We start from the raw sequence: 15,638 nt of genomic DNA on the forward strand, positions 1-15,638 counted from the left end.
TATAAAAAACACATGGTTCAAACTTGTTGCCATATTTTTGTCATGCTAACACGAGTAAAAAAAAAAAAACAAACTACACTGCAATAAAACCAAAAGCGAAAAGATGTTCCGCTTTTTGACCATCAAGATGGAAAAATGTAGTGTAACATTCTGTATCGAAAGGGTGTGCCAAGCTAATGCACAAAGATATACAAATAACAAAGGAAACAGAACTGTAAGTTGCACTTTGCTCATCTTACAACTGTTTTGAATTGATAGTCAAACACTGAAGCAAACATGAAATAATCTATATCTATGTCTTGAAAATGACCATCTTTCAAGTAAGTTACAAGTTTCATAAGTATACTTATTCTGAACAATAATGTATCAAATCTGGAAAACGAAGCACATGTATTTACCATGAACAATCAAATGTTAAAGAGAACAAGTATTGTCCATCCCCATGATAGACATGGACCACAGGCTCTCGTATACATGGGTTGTATCATTAATCGAAATACCAATTAAAACACGCTTTCAAAACACTGACATTATTTTGTTATCAGTAAGAAACAGGATTGTCTTCAAATTACTGTCAATCGAATATATTTACTATTACATAGATGCTTTTTATATTCTTGATGAACTGTTGTGTAAATATGAGCTGGATTGAGTTTTAAGGTCTTCATAGAAATGTTTTATTGGAAGTCCCGTGAATGAATATAAGATTGGATTGATATCGGAGGTTCTCATATGCTATTCCGAATCTCTGGAATAGTAGTCTCATCTCTATTAGAGCAGCATCCTCAGTCGATCTCTTCGAACTTATCTTTTCAGAATGTGAATATGATTTGTTTTTAATTCTAAATCATAATTTATGTTATTGATGATTTATAATGGTTACAGCTCAATTCTATATTTCCATTCTTCGTATTTCCCTGCTGAGAGCGCATAAAGACAATGATGTTATGCGCTTTATAAGAGACGTAGCATTATTATGCTTATATGTATTGATAGTCAGAGCATTGTTAGAACACTTGGTAAATACACATTGTTTAAAAGTAAGTGGGATAGGTAGCAATCATAATATTGATTACTGTAGAAATACTTGGTTAAATAAAAGGAAAAGCTGGCTCCATTTCTATTAACCAATAGTTGTGTATTTCGCCTTAAAACAATAGTTCATGATCTGTGCACAATCGCAAATGAATAACACATATTTTACCAACATTTGGATGGTTCATATACATGTAATCATCTATTAGCTCATGGATAAAATTGCAGGTAAGTTGGATAGTTAGCAATCATAATGTTGATTACTGTTGAAATGCTTGGTTGATAAAAAAGACAAGCTGGCTCGGTCCACATCTATTAACCAATTTGTGTATTTCTTTTTAACCAATAGTTTATGATCTGTCCACAATCGGGGATGAATAACATACATTTTACTAACAGCTGGATGGTTCATATACATGTAATTATTCGTATGTCCTGGATAAATTTGTAACCAAGTTGGTTAAAAATGTTAACACTGTTTTAACTGGGAAGCGTCTCATCAGAATGCAACAAACATAAGACAAAAACTGTGAAGTAAAAGATTCTCGCTTGACTTCTAAGAGGTAGTAGGGGGCAAAGGATCTGGCATAGATGCGTTTGCAAGATGACGGAGCAATGATGAATCATTTGCCAGTACAGGAACGTCCGAAAGGCGATCCCAGGAGGCACCGGCGCTGTCAGAAGGACCACTCAAAGAACGAGCGACGTCAGCAGGGGGAGTGACAACTGGTTGAAGGTTTGTATAGCTTCGTCCTCTGTCATGCTGAATTAGTGGAGGTTGCATGGCGCTGGCTACTGCAAGGGGTTGAGGTGGTAGTGGTTGAGTAGCTCTAATGACCTTCGATGTCGCCACGTAGTGCATTAGAGTGTCGAATTGTCTTCGGACATACTCTTCCCACAAGTCTGGATGAATGAACTGATGCATACTGCCCATGAAATTTGCGAACGCTGTGTGATGGTTCTCGGCAGCCTTGACCAAATCTTCGACCTTCTTACGGAGACCCGCATCCCTCTCTGCTCTTTGAGCCAACCTCTCTACAAGGTCTTCAAGATCTGTAGTTGCCAATCTTCGCTTCCGTTTACTCTTCTTATTAGAAGGCGTGCTTGTTGCAGCTGGCTGTTGCCCATCTCCTTCATCCTCCGGCACCATGTCGACATCAAGGACTTCGACATCTGATTCGGATTCAGAGTCAACGTTACTCTTCTGTTGGCTGGCCTCTGAAGTTTGTGATTTCGGTTTAAGCTAACAAATGAAATGATATTTAATAAAAAACATGTCAGGATCATGTTGTGCAAATCTTCCACGTTCAAGGTAATAGCTCTAATTTTGGGTGCTGTTCGTTATTCCGCAGGTTCGTTAATCCGAAACACGCAAACTCTATACCTAGAGGTTATTTAATCAGAAATGAAAAAGGGTTCGTTAATCCGAACATTTGTGGCGTTATTCCGAAGGTTCGTTATTCCGAAGATTCGTTATTCTGAAGGTTCGTTAATCCGGAAATGAAATACGGTGCGCTATTCCGAAGGCTCATTTATCCGAAAAGAAATACGGTTCGTAATTCCGAACTTTTGTTGACCCTAAAATGAAATAAGATCCATAACAAACCTTCGAATTAACGAGCTTTGTTTCCCTTTCGGATTAACGAACCAGCGGAATAATGAATCTTCGGAATAACGAACCTTCGGAATAAAGAACCTTCGGAATAACGACCCTTCGGAATAACGAAACTTCGGACTGAAGAACCTTCGGAATAACGAACTGTAACCCCTATCTGGAGTAGTGACCACTCAAGCTGGCGATAGTTTCAGGCTAAACTAGAGCACCCATGAAATTGGGATGGATCCTTTGGCATTTCTAATTTAGACTGAAGAGAGAAATGTAAGACTTTCTTGTTACTTTCTCCTTTAAAGCATAATTCTGAAGAAAGAAAGAAAGAATCAACAGGGTAGTTTTGCAATTTGTAATTACCCTTTGCAAATTCTAAAACTTTTTTTTTCTTGGAAATGCGGGCTATGAGCTTTACAACTGTCTGTTTTTAGATTTAAATATGAATACAATTGAGATTATGCACTTGTAGAAATTCGAACACAGTTGAGATGTATTGTACATCTTCATAGAAGAAAATAACTCTGTGTATCAAACTTTGTTTGCATTAACCACTAGTTTTCTTCGGGCCAATTTCTCAGCTTTTAAAGGATACCAGCCACAGACTATGTGACTCCTTCGACATAGATTATAAGAATACTTACTCCAAGTTGGCGGGACTCATGCCGCACTATGTGGGCCTTAAAGAATGAGAACGTGCCCATTATCCACTTCTCACGAGTGGTAAACTCTCTTGCTCCTGACCCGGATTGTTTCCTCGTCAGTTTTCCATAGGCACTTCTCATTGAGTGGTACCATGTTTTGTAGTCATCTGGGTCGATGCCCATCTCCTGGCACTTGTCGTGGACTGCAGCTTGTTTTTTTCTTGTGTCTTTATATTCTTTAGAGCTTTTGTCATAGAACATGGGGTTGGCACAGAGCCATTCCCCGAGCTCCCTTTCTTGGTCATCGGTGAAGTTAACGGCGCCTTTTCTCGGTTTCTTTTTTACGCCCTGTTCAACTTCCCCCACTTCTACCGGTTCTTCTTCTTCAATGTCTCCTACCATTGGTACTCCAGGTGACTCCGAGGCAGGAGTGGGTGGCCGGGCTCTAGGTGCTGTGACTTTTTTATTAACCCTAACCTTCGGCATGTTGTTCTTCGTATGTCAGCTAAGTGAATGTTAATTAACTCTAACTAGATTTTGTATTCACAGATCTATGTACATTATCAAACAGGGAGCAATGCGCGTGTGATAAGATGGCATGTGCTGAGGGTAAGTATACACAGCCCTGTCGCTGTACACAAGTGCCGTTTTGGCACTCGGGGACGCCGTCTGGTCGGGCTAGTGTTGAGGGCAGCTGTGACACATGGAACAAGAAATGGCAATTCTTATAAATGGGCAAATAGAACTCTACTAGGATGTAGTTGATCGCTCTGTGCTCCAAATGATACTAAATCTTCATGGATAAATGCCCTACCCACCATGCAGACTGGTGGGATGCCCCTTTGACCTTCCTCGTCCTTACCTTCATAGTAGTGAGCTCTGTGAGTGTGATGTAAACCTATACAGAACACTCTTGACATTGCTAGTTGCTGTTTAGGCAAAAAATAGCATTCCATTCTGCACATGTGTGAGTCTCCTTTCAAAGTTAGCAATAATAGATACATAGCATGACTAGACTGTATAGCATACGCTTAACAATTTTCAACACAGACACAGTAATACTAATGTGTAAATTCAAGCATTACCTGCACTTTTGACTTGTACTAGACGTCTATTTGTAGTGTAAAAGCTGAACATTTACCACTAGGCCTAATGTTAATTTTAAGAAGTAGAGGCCTAAGTCTAACTTAGAACCCTACCATTGTTGATACCATTGTACCAAAGCAAAGTAGGTAGACAGAAAGATCCGTCTGTCCAGAGGAGTCTAAAAAGTTTATTTATTTTACATTATCGCTCTCTAGTCATCACCCTGGTCATAAGAGGGGATCCATGAAGCCAGAGGGAGTCTCCGCGGAACATATCCCCGACGACCAGATACAGACCGATCTCAATTTCGGTCAACAAAGTAGGCCTACTAGTCTACAACTAGATGATAGATCTAGTAACATTGTATTTGTAAATAAATTTTAAACATTATGGGCAATTCCGCGGTTAGTAACGTTACATTTTAAGGACATTCTCATGATTTCGATTAGACTCATTTCTCTATCTGTGGATGTGAAGTCTCATTAATGTCACCAGAGATCATTCTAGTGTAGACCTAGAACAGAGCAAAGAATGAAATCATTTCATGAATTATTTTAGAAGAAAGGTCTGCTTTTAATGCCGGTTAGTAACGTTACAAAAAAAGGACATAAAAAATTGATGAGCATCTTTGAACAAAAAGTTTGCTAAAACTGGCATAGCTTGAAATATATCAACACTTATTTTTCATTTCTAGCTGTAAGGGCAATGTCTACCCCAAATATCCTTTCTCATTATAACTTTGTTTGAAAATTAAGTACAAAAATCATGGTTAGTAACGTTACGGTTAGTAACGTTACGGTTTGTCCAGTGATTACAGAATTGTGTGTTAACTCAAATCATTACATGTTTCCCCATGAGAATGCAAAGTTAAAGCTAAGAAACATCAGATAAGACATGAAACTCTTATTTCAATCATCAAACTCATGCAGTATAGTACCATTGTACTTGGACATGTTAAAAAAGACTAGAAAAAAAGTTTGCATAAATTACAAACTAAAAAAAAAGTACCACTTTTAAAGGCTAGGTCAAGTGATATCCACAGTTTCATAACTTTGCCAATCACTGTTTATCATGACTCACAGTAATTCACAAAAGCAGCCTGTTTTATTGAGCAAAACAGTTAATGTGTTCCTTATCAAGAGTACCTTTAATAAAGGGGAAAGAAATCAAAGAGCAAAAACTAATGTACTGGTATGTAGTATGTACAGTGTATGGCCAATTGTGGTGTGCGTAGTCATTGCACAATAGGAATCCAGCATAATGCAATGTTTTATATTGTTGTGAAAGTAGTTGAAGTCATATGACATTAACTCAAATAATACAGTGTATTAGTTGAATTCATGTTTATTCAAGTCTAGAGACATGTATTTTTTTTTTCTTTTTGACCAGTTTGAATGTCTAATCTCTGCACTGTTCTGAAAACAAAAGTCTGTTCGCTGTACCTGAAGCGTAATTAACCCCGACAAATCATTGTATGATAATTTCAAATTGGGACAGAAAATTTGAAGCGATGGCCTCAATTGTTTTTAAAACTACTTTCCACACAAAATGCTCTGCTGGCCCACAGATTCCATCAATTGCCCCTTCCCATGGGAAGTGGTTTAAAAAAAAAAAAAAAAATTGCTCAATGTGCACAGGTTGTGAGCCTTCTGTAGTGATGCAAATGCTGTAGACCCCCCTCCCCCAACATTTCCCGCCACGATTCTGCAACGCGCAAAGATTTTGCCGCATTGTCTCATGACTTTTTTCATTGAAGTCTCCCGCATATTTTGAGACCAAATTTGCGACGTCCAGGTACACCGTTCTGCAGTTATGTGATGTTTTGCATAAATGCATGTCCACCTGAAAACAGCTCAAATTCATGATATCGTGTGCAAATCCAATGCAAATTGTGTTTTTTCGTTAATTTGATATTAATTAGATTGTTTCAATCTTTGACCAGTAAAATTAATCAATTGTAATGTAGATAAGCTTGAAAAAGTGCCTGCAACAAATTTTGGCAAAAAAAAAAAAAGAAAACAAAAGGTAAAAAAACATTAAAATACATAAGAAATTAACAAAACAATAAAAAACAAAAGAAACTGATTTTGATTTTGCTATTTTTTTTGCAAGAAAATTGTTTGATGTGTCTTGAGGAACTCTTACACAAAAATTTAGCAATCCTTCAGTCTTTTTTATGGAGTTATAGGTGAAAATATGATTTCATACGTAAATTTGCATAATTAATTTACTAAAAAAAGAAGCCAATATCTTTTTACTGTATGACCACGTAATCTCGTAGTTGACATCTGGCTCTATCATCAGGCAAAATTTTGCCAGACCAGGACCTGTCCATTGGAGTCTTATTCACTTATTTCATGGTTAGTAACGTTACAATACACACAGGCTGTGGTTAGTAACGTTACATGGTTAGTAACGTTACACATTTTGACTGCTGTTATTTCTAACTTCTATAATGATTAGTAATACTTATTTTTATATTTCAGTTAGTCATGGGACACAGCAGGAAAAATTTAAATGTTATCATTCATAGACACTTTATACTCTCTGGAGGTAAATAATTTCACTTTTTGGTTAGTAACGTTACATGACTGTCCAATGGTTGGGGAAATGCACACATGTTTGCATTTCAAAGACATGTAAGTTGATTTTACTTAATCTATCCATGAAAGCACTGCATTGCCTCTATGAATTCAATATTTGTGGCTAGAAAATGGCATTTAACTTGACTAGCTATCTTCTTTGCTATTATGGAGATTTTGCTGATGAAATTCAATCTGAAAGATTACTTGTTCAAAATTGGTGAATTCAACACCTAAAACTATCAAGATACCCTGAAAAATAGTTTTTCCTGAATTATCAATGTGTTCTTTCTGAAGTCAAACACAAAAATCAAGGAAAAACCCAAATTGAAATTTTATGGTCATGTCCCTCTAACTGCGGAATTGCCCTTAACAAGTTATCATCATGGTTAGTAATAGTAAAGCAGGCCTAGGCTAACAACAGTTAGGCAAGGGAGGCCTACTTTGCATCCATTATTGGCTCTGCCTCTGGATCTGGTATTCTGGACTGATGCTGAAAAAAAAACTTGAATAGAGAAGATTTATCAGTGGTAGATAGACCATGATAGATTGGTCTATCTAAAATGAATTTAATTTACGTTTAGAGACCACGTATCTGATATCTAGACGCTCCTTGACCTTGACCTTGAAGATATAATCCCGATGGCAGCTTGTCCATAAAGCTAAACTGGGATGGGTGTGCGACAGTAGATGACAGTGTAAGAAGAGTAGGTGACAGTGAAAAAGTTGTATGTACAATAAAAGGGTGACTGTGTGACAAGTAAGAGTGAGGGTGACAAGTAAAATCCAGGGCTGGGTTTAGAGTAGCCTGGAGCCCACAGGAGGCTGCATCCCTCCGATGACAGGTAGGGCGGCCTCCTGGAAAGCTGCAATTGATGGTGCTGTGACTGCAAGAAGAGGTAGGTGATTCCAGATCCTGATTGTGCGGGGGTAGAAAAGAGTATTTGTAAGCATCGATGGTTGCTGCAGGAACTTCGTACTTCAGAAGGTGACTGTGTCTGCTGAGATATTTAGCCGGGGTTATGTATGGTAAGGGTACCACTTATCGGCAGGGTACCTTCCCATCGGCACCCTGTGTATCATGGCTGTTTGCGTATAGAACAAAAAGGTACGCGCGGGATTAAGTGTCATTAGCTATAAAGACAATAAAAACGAAGAAACGAAAATCAAACTCAAAAACAAACTAACAAACCAAGCTAAAAATTAAACATCCGCTCAGTAACGACACATGGCTGTGAAATTCACGTGTATTACCTATGCTGTGAAATTCACCGGTATTACCTATGCTGTGAAATTCACATGTATGCGCTATTTTAAAACAGAGATTCATAATCAACGAGACGGTCACGACATTCAAAACTGCAGTATTTATGGCATATTTGAGGTAAGAATTAAGCGAATTTGTGTTATATTTTTAGAATTAAACAAGCTACAGATCAAAGGGTGACGATAGTTGGTACCCCCAACCCTACACTGGAAGTGGGATATTGACATGATGGTAGTGAATCTTGAAGAACTTGGTGCACTGTGCAAGCAGTTTGCGGGTGTGTACATATTACACACGAGTGTGGCTGTATCCAGCGACTCAGGCCATGGCTACAACCACACTCATGTGGCTGGATGGTAAAGACACATGCGTGTGGTTGTATACACTGCCTTTACAATTGTAAGGCAAATATGTTTACACCTTCATAATCATATTCATATTGTTGATAAATTTGATTCTATACTTTCATGTCTTGTATTCCTGTCAATTGTATCATTATTATTGTATTCTCAATGATTGTATAAATTATCTGTGATTGTAAACTTGAACTTAAAAATTTGGTAATAAATCATTCAATCATAAATCATTCAAGCTATATGGTAGCCCTACTACATATCGTCGTAATCTACATAATGCACCGAGAAATGTTAAATTACAAGCATACAAGATCCTAGTGTGTCCCCACTTGGAGTATTGCTGTACAGTATGGGACCCCTTCACTCAACGTAACATTGATCTCCAAGATTCAAGCAGTACAAAATAGAGCAGCCAGATTCATCTGTAAATGATTACAAGTGGCAATCTTCTGTCTCTGGAATGATAAAGGATCTCAAACTTCATCCACTCCCAGAACGACGCAAGCTTTTAAGGCTATCAACATTTCATAAAATAAAGCACGGTATCATTGATTTAAATCTCGAGGATTATATCAGCCCCGCTCAAGCACCGAGAGGTATGAAAACCCGAAGTTATCATCCTGATAATTACTCTACTTTATACGGTTCCTCAACTGCTCTCGCCAACTCCTTCTTCTATAGAACAGCGAAGGATTGGAATAATCTGCCGAGTAACATAAAGCAGATTCATAAATTTGACACATTCAAAGAAGCGCTCCAGCGTCACCTCCGTTGTGATTAGCTGCACATCACACCACAGTGCTGAGTGATACTCTATCCAGAGTTTTTCAGCGTATTCATCCAGATCCAGATCCAGATATCGACCACCATCTTTTAAACCGACCGTGTATTCATTGGCGCACTAACGCTTAGTATGCACTTCACTGCGCGCAAAAGCACATAAAAATGGATTGGCTTTGAATGTAGAATCTAGATGAGGATGGTGTGGGAAAACACGATAATTCACTGTTCTTCAATAGTGGTTTTAATCAAGGACAAAATTTCGAATGAATATTTTCACCGAATCGTAATGAGGGCACAATGTAATGTCTATGGAAGTTTCTAAAAGGCTTCTAAAAAGCTTCGTACAACACGGTGTTCAATACAACTCGGTTTGCGTGCATTGTCAATGCAAAAACAGCGGTCGATAACGCGATTTACCGCGGGGAGCTGAAACGAGGCCACGCAAGTTCGTCGGCGATATTTTTGCACTGAAACTTCGAATCGAAAAGGGAACAACGGCATTTGATAGAGCTGGATTTTCTCAATCACGTAGGTCAAGTTTTTTACGCGAATTTCAGTGTTAAATATTCTTATCAAGCAAATAAACATTAGGCGGTCGATGAGTAGTAGGTCCAACCCTACACTCACTGCATAGCACTGCGTTGTTTACCCCACATTGAAACACAGGTATGGGACTACACTCTGACTCTTGAGTCTAACATCAAGTAACAACTAAATAAAGCGAACAGAAATGCAAACGAAGAGTCATAAATTACCTCTTTTGTGATGATTCTACCAGATTAATGTTGCGTCATATTCCTCTCGTGAAGCAATTTCACATAGACTTGACCATCGCTTGGATTTCACAGGAACATTGGATAGAAATTTGAACTGAGGAGCGTCTGTGGAGCGTCTTCAACTATGCGCATGCGCAGAATAGGTAGTTCGTATACAAGAGAAACTTCAGCTCGAATGATAGCCACCTTACACACTTCCTCTTCTAGCATGACCTGCCCCTTGACTCTGGCATTACCAGAGTATTCAATCCAATTCAGTTAATGTGTTTTATTTCCACTCACCAAATAATACACATACAGAACATAAATTCAATCAGGGAAGTGAACTCGAGCACGTCCCTGATTTAATGAACCATGTATTGTAAGAAATACAAATCATAAAGTTGAAATACATGTACATGCGTATGTACAATAATGAAAAGAAATACTGTACTGAGTATACGCCATAATTTTCGCGTACATAAATTTTCGCAAATTGCCGCTGTCACACATTTTCGCGAGTGGTTAAATTCGCGATTGGGGGACCAGAGAAAATATGAAGTGGCAAAGAAAGTGTGAATTTTCAACTTACTAGCAAATAAGAATGATACTAGTTATACACTGCATGAAAAAAACTTACCAAACTCTGCGAACTAGTAAGTTAGAATTCAATATTTTTGAAGTGGTTAAGTCCATTGCGCTAGATTTCTGACGAGTGGTCCCCTTGCGATAATGGATTGGCTCTCTACAGTATTCGTAAGTAGACGTGGACGTGCGTAAACAAGCTTAGCCAGTATGGTCTGTTCGGTAAGCCGTGACATGGTATACGGAAATGTTCGTATCATCCAGGCAAGGGATTCATTTTGGAAGGTAATATTTTCGCGTGTTGTTAATTTCGCGAATAGCTCCCGACTCGCGAAATTCGCGAAAATAAAACCCACGCGAAATATATAGCGTATAACATACTAGTAATGCATACTTTGCGGTGGTGACAAGCAGTAAGTAGAATCATGGAGGTAGAACCTCCATGGTAGAATATAACGATGTAGAAAATTGAGCTACTGAAAACAGAGCTTGTAAAACGTGGAACACTCGGAAAATATGCTAAATTTATCATCACAGTTAACCCTATTCCCACGGGGGGAGGGGGGGGGGGGCATTTTGCCCCCCCCCCCCCGACGTTTCGCGTGATTATTCCGCAACGCGTGATGCTCTCGCCGCGACATTTTATGACTTTTTTTCTATCAAGTATCGCGCAACTTTGTTGCTCCCGGGCATACCGTTTTGAAGCCACGCCCCTGTGAAAAAATATCATCGACCCGAAAATTGCTCAAAAACATGATTTTGTGTACAAATCCAATGTAAACTGTATTTTTGCAATTAATTCACATAATAATTAACATTTTTACTTTCAATGGCTGATAATGATTTATTCTAGCCTGATTATGCTTTAATCAGTTTCTGCGACAAATTTTGACGAAAAAAAACAAGAAAAAAATAAAAAAACAGAGAAATACATAAGAAATTCAATAAACAATAAAATACATAAGAAATTATTATGAATCTGAATTTTGCTTCAATATTTTTGTTGAGGATATTGAAAAGAATATATTCACCAAAAATTAGAAGTCTTAAAGCTTTATTTTTTGATTTATAGGCAAATATATATATATATATATTTGCATAAATTAGCATGAATTAATTAATATAAAATACATAAATTGAAATGTGAAAAATCTAACTATAAAGTCTTGTAGACTATATTGGCCTCTACCTTACTGCAAATTTTCGCGAGGATCGCGCGATCCACGGCCGAGATCTGAAGGGGGGCCAAACCCCCCCCCCCCCCCCCCCCCGTGGTTTCAAGTCCCTCAAAAAACCCGGTAGGATTAGGGTAAAGCATATAGTACAGGTTAAAGAAAATACAGAAAACACATGTAGATCAAACCCTTGTTGACAGTATAGAAGACTTACAACCTTAAAATAAGATAAATGTTACGGCACGTACAGATGCCATTCATTGAGCCTCGTGAACAAGGATTTTCTTTTTGTTTTTGTTTTAAAGAACATTTAATTCTTCATTAATGTTATCAAATTGTGCAGAACAAATATATCTTCACATCAATTGCATAAATCCTTATATTCCTTAGGATGACGTGCTGAAACAAAAAATAATAATACAAGTACAGTGGCGGATCTACAGGGGGGTTTAGGGGGTTTAAACCCCCCTCTTGGGCTGCCAAGTAAAAAAAAAAATAAGAACATACAAACAAACAACAACTAATTAGTCAATTATTTGAAGACCAAAATCAACAATAAAGGCACTTTTCTTGCGTAAAAGCTGTCAATTTTAAAACTGAATATGCAAAATTTTCGCCCCTAACGGGGCGAAAATTATAATACACTATACATTATCATATCTTTATACACTAATATTTACTTTATGAGTTTAGTGTATAGATGGTATAGCCTCGCGTCCTCGAGTGTGCCCCGTGGAACATACCTTTAGTAAAGCCTACTTTTTTTCTTTTCTTCTATGCTTTCTTGTAATACAAGAATAATCTTTATTGCTCAAACAATGCGATTACGTTTTAGCTTTTAATGAATACATTTCAGACGAATGGCAAAGTGAGAGTGGCTCGCTCGCTCTGTCCATACTTATAATAGAATGAATAGTTTGCATAATTTATGATCATAGTCCTTCGCGGGGATTTTTTTAAACTGTGTTTAGTTCCCTAGGAATTTGATTTAAATGCCCTAGAAACGCGACTTTTATACTCTGTTTTTACAAAAAGTCCCTATGCGTGGGACATGGGAAGAGGTATATCCCCCTCCCACACCCTCCCCCGCTCTGTCGCTTCGCTCTCGCCGCGGATCTCACACCGTCTCATGAAATAATGTTATACCCCCGTATAATCATAGTCATTTGCAAATGATTCTATTCACTTTTTAATTTCCTAGAAATTTGCTTTTAAATGCTCTATAAACGCGACTTTTGTACTCCCCTCCCCCCGCTCGGTCGCTTCGCTCCCTCGCCGAGGATCTCAAACCATCACGTCAATGTGCCCATCCCCGTCGAAATTTTGCCCCCCCCCCCCAAACCAGACATGTTCCACCGCGCTTGGGGCGCGGGTGGGGCTGCACCAACCCCCCCCCCCCCTCCCCCCCCAAAAAAAATATATATATACATTGTATATATGTTTGGCAAAAAAAGAGAGAGAGAGAGAAAATAGAGCATGCAAAGTAATTAATATGCTTAAAATTGCAAGCTGGCAATCCTAAAAATTGAAAATCTCCCTACTGTGGGAGGGGGGATACCCCCCTCCCACACCCTCCCCCCCCCCCCACTCGCTTTGCTCTCACTCACTTTGCAATACCCCAGCTCAACCCTTAAACCCCCTCCTTGGAAAAAAGCTAGATCCGCCCATGAAGTATACATTTAATCAATCACACACACACACACACACACACACACACACACACACACACACACAGAATGAAAGATTCACACATAATCCCTATGAGACTGTAGCAGGAAGAAAGAACATAATATCAATGACATTACAACATAACAAAGACCAAAGAAAAATGAAAAGGGACAGAGAAGCAAGGAAGATTAGAGAGGTGTGTATATAACCACACGACTCTATCGCTGCGACATTAAGTGAAAGTATTATTACGTAAGTACTTTGGGGATGTTTAGTGTTGTAGGCCTATATACGAAACAGTTCTCTCGGGTTCACTAAGAGGAGATGATCGGACCGTCCCACGACCGTAGTTCATTAGTTGTGTATTTTTATTATTCTTTTATTTTGAATGCAATTAGGGGTTAATTACTGAAGCTTTAATCGCATGCAATCTGGGCAAGTTAAAATGGTTGTAAATCTTTGCAGTAGGCCCTGTGTGCTTGGATAATTATGGAAGTTAGAAACAATTTTGACCGCCATCTTTTGCGATAAAAAAGTTCATCGTAAAAATGTTTGACTTTTATGTATTAACGAAAGAACCATTTCCCTCATTGCAGTTTTATTTTGCTGAGGTGCCTTTTCAGATTCAACTGTCTTTGAATAAACACCGATGAAAGGGAGCAGCAAACCCGAAAACATGACAATTTCCTGTCACAAAATTGAAAATTACTGAAGTGGACACTGGACAAACATGTAACATCGCTTAATGATGCGACATACATGTAATCTACACGGTTACTGTCCATGTTTACTCTGGAACGATGTGCAAAAAATGTGAAAATTAGATTACAAATCACATCCAACCTGCCAAAATAATTGCTTTCTCTTGTAAAGTACGCGCATTTCGCCAATGAAATTACTTGAGCGACAATTTCCCAATGTACACTACAACTGCACATGCATTTTTCTTGATTCAAGAGAAATACTATCTCTGCGCATGTACTTTTTAGAGTTTTCAGACTGTCGTCTTGATTATATCCTGGTTGGCTGTCGGCGGTGACGATAAGATCAAAGCAAGAAAGCATGCTTAAAATGCTTTTGTGCTACTTTTTACAGAAACAGGTGTATGAATTAATTAACGAGCGATGAACGTCCATGTGCAGTAGGTCCATGGTTTGACCATGGAGCTAGTAGCTCCATGGTTTGACCAAGAGAGAAAGCCAAAGGACTTAAGAGCAGGCGAACAAAAGCACTATCCGTCAGGGAAACTCGGCCGGCCAGCCATGGACGACAGAAGCCTCGGCATGTCCACTGATGGTAGGAACAAAGCCCCCCTGAAGCTAACATCTTCAGTTAAGACGGTGGTCAGCCATGCATAACGTCCATCACCTTTGACAGTGATCACTCTTTGTCCGATGACTGCCACACTCGAATCCACAAAGCCCTTTATCAACGAGGTTACTTGTATTACATATAAACGCCATCTTGGAAAACATCACCGCAGTCATTGTGTGGAAGGCATTGTAACTTGACCTGTAAATAGGGGAAAGTGAGTTTTATACAATTGTTGTACAAACATTGGAAAAAGGTCAATGAACTTTGCTGGAAGAGGGGGGGGGGGTGAACAGGAGCAGATACAGTGAGAGAAAGGTACCTTCGTTTGCATGGCATCGACAAAACTCAATATGAGGACATTGACAAGGACGTCATCAAAGTCGTGTAGGAAAAGCTAAACATCAATTAACATCTGCCCAGAAGACCCTGGCAGGATCCAGCCATATCCATAACTACCGATCGACACTCAAACACAGCTGCCTATGCCAGGGTGGAGGAAGGGCCCTGTGACAAGTATCACCTTGAAGTTCGCAAGGTATAACACGGTTGTGGAATATAAAAGGTGGGTGGGGTGAATGCAGCTATACATGTATTACTAAGTAGAACACTTCAGTAGAAGTTGCAGGACAATAGGACACTCCGTTGAACAGTACGAACAATGTAGATCTTACAGTTTCCGTGCAGCCTTCGCTGAATGAGAAAACCTACCTACGTCAGCATGGAAAACACTGTGAAGAAAGCCAAAAGGGATTTCCACACAATTTCATTCTTTTTTTTTGTGA

Source organism: Diadema antillarum, unplaced genomic scaffold (assembly GCF_040938485.1).
Source record: "Diadema antillarum isolate AM-2024a unplaced genomic scaffold, OU_Dant_1.0 scf00000180, whole genome shotgun sequence".
NCBI lineage: Eukaryota > Metazoa > Echinodermata > Echinoidea > Diadematoida > Diadematidae > Diadema > Diadema antillarum.